Here is a 2,256-nt window from a genome sequence, read left to right as displayed (position 1 = left end):
CTTCCTTATTATTGTTATCATGGTTATATTATTTGACTGTATTGGTTTGCTTTTAGTTTGGGTATAGTCTTATTGGTTCGACTATTGCTTAGTGGAGGCTTGCTTGCTTACTACTGGGATTGGGAGATCTATAGGCCTAATTAATGGTTTTGGTGGAAAATGTGATGGGTTTTGCAGACTGCAGGCTTTGTTTGTTTGAAAGCGAGGGGGGGTTGACAATCGAAAATGCATTAGGCGAACTGTGCATGTGTCGGTTTTAATGGAGAGAGTAGGCAGATTAGGGGGAATAACGCTTATAGGTGTTGAATGTGTTGGGACGGGCATTCGGTTGTTCGAGATTTGAGTGATTGGCTGGTTTGTTGGTTCCTGGAAATATTCTCATCAGCTGCTTATATTTAGTATGTGTAGTATGTATGCATAGTCTCTGTATAGTGTGTCTGTATAGTATGTATGCATAGTATGTATAGTGTGTATCGTATGTAGTATGTAGTATGTTAGATCAAGGCTGAATCAATGGCAAATGGAAGGGGAATAATCGATATTTGCTGGTGTCTATATTCCCAGCATAAATACATAAATATCACGCGCCTGCCTTAGATATGACCTCCCATAATCAAGTAATAGTGCTAAACTTCGCATTAATCTCCGGCAGATTCAGCTTATACTTCCTCATTTTGATCGCATTCTCAATGTGTTTGCTTTACGAGTTAAATGGCCTATAGTGATCCCGGATTCCAAACTTATCAATAAGTTTCTTCTCCTTCTTCCAAATTGACTCATTGAGCGCATCTAACTGTTAATTCTGGGCTTCTGCTATGATCTTGTCACGGTTGTACTATGCCTATTTGTTGATGACAGGGTAGATGGGTTTGTGATGTCTTTTGCGCAGATCTAACTTCAGCAGAGAGTGGTCGAGTTCCTACTTGATTAGTTTGCGAATTGAGTTGCGTTGTTCGATGAGCTACTCGGTACGTTGGAGGTAATCATAGGCTTGTTGGCTGGCTGCGGATAGTTTGCTGATGTTTGTTATGTAGCTGTTTTTGCTGATTCTCTGATGGTCAATTGAATGGGAAATGGCTGGTTTCTACTTCTGTTTTATGTGTTGTTATTCTAGAAGCTCTTTCTATTGTGGATGCTATTGAGATTGTAGGTGTTATTTATTTGGGTTGGGTTGTTGACCGAACTTATCGTCGATATTCATCAAAGCACTGAACTAACTAATACTAGCTTCACTACTATTCTCCATATTCTGCAATCCACTACTATTCTTCACACCACTACCACCATTATGATGGTTACTTATGCTATTTAGACTGTTATTTTGCATCTGGCTTTGATTACGTATATTGCTTGTCTAATCAGAACATTTTCTCATGGCCTTGCATCCACTTTCTACAATATACTATTGATCATTACATTAATTCATATCGATAAAGACAAAGCAATGATTCTTCACTATTTTCTATGCTACTCTTTATGGGGAGTTTTATGCTAACTATGAGAGGTTTCTTCTTTTTGTTTTAGTTTTGGGGGCTGAGTCTCGAAGGAGAATGCTCATTGGGAGTAAGTTTGTGAATGCAGGGATATCGGTATTTGAGATAATTTGGAAATATTCGTAGTTTGTTTATTTTGTTGGGCTTTTTTTGGAAGAGGAAGGAGAATGGAAACGCGAGCGAGAACCAGTTTTCGAAGCGATGAAAGACATGGAATTTTAAATAAACTATTGTTGGGATTTTTTGGTTGAGTCATTATTTGAGGGGCTTTTGTTCTGATTGCCATATCGATGAGCCATGATAACTTATTTTATTTATTCTAAGGATAATCCATACTATCATACTCGTTTTCGTATTACGCCCATCATAAAGGAAACTATTCTATACTTCCAAAAATAGGCCCATTTTCAATTTTAAGGGTAATTGCATTAATGAGACCGACAATGAATGACTAAGGCTAAAACCCAATTATAATCATTTTTATCTTTAAAATTCTTGATTTAACTTCATTCCGAGCTATATCGCACAATTGAATATGAGCCCAATCATCGTAGATAACAAAGCCGAATAATAAATTCGATATAAGATTTGCGATTGAAAGTATAAATATATAATCAGGTGGAAATCGCATTCGGATGGAAACTGCTGATCTTCTCCTCGTCCATGAAGAACAATGGAAACTAAACAGCATGTCCCTTAATGAGCTTACTCTTCGATTCATACTCCTATAAACTCACTTAGTTTCTTTTGAAGTTCTTGATTT

Source organism: Brachycentrus maculatus, unplaced genomic scaffold, assembly GCF_059751285.1.
Source record: "Brachycentrus maculatus isolate JH-2025_06_01 unplaced genomic scaffold, ASM5975128v1 h1tg001405l, whole genome shotgun sequence".
In the NCBI taxonomy this organism is placed as follows: Eukaryota; Metazoa; Arthropoda; class Insecta; order Trichoptera; family Brachycentridae; genus Brachycentrus; species Brachycentrus maculatus.
This window is presented reverse-complemented; position numbering follows the sequence as displayed.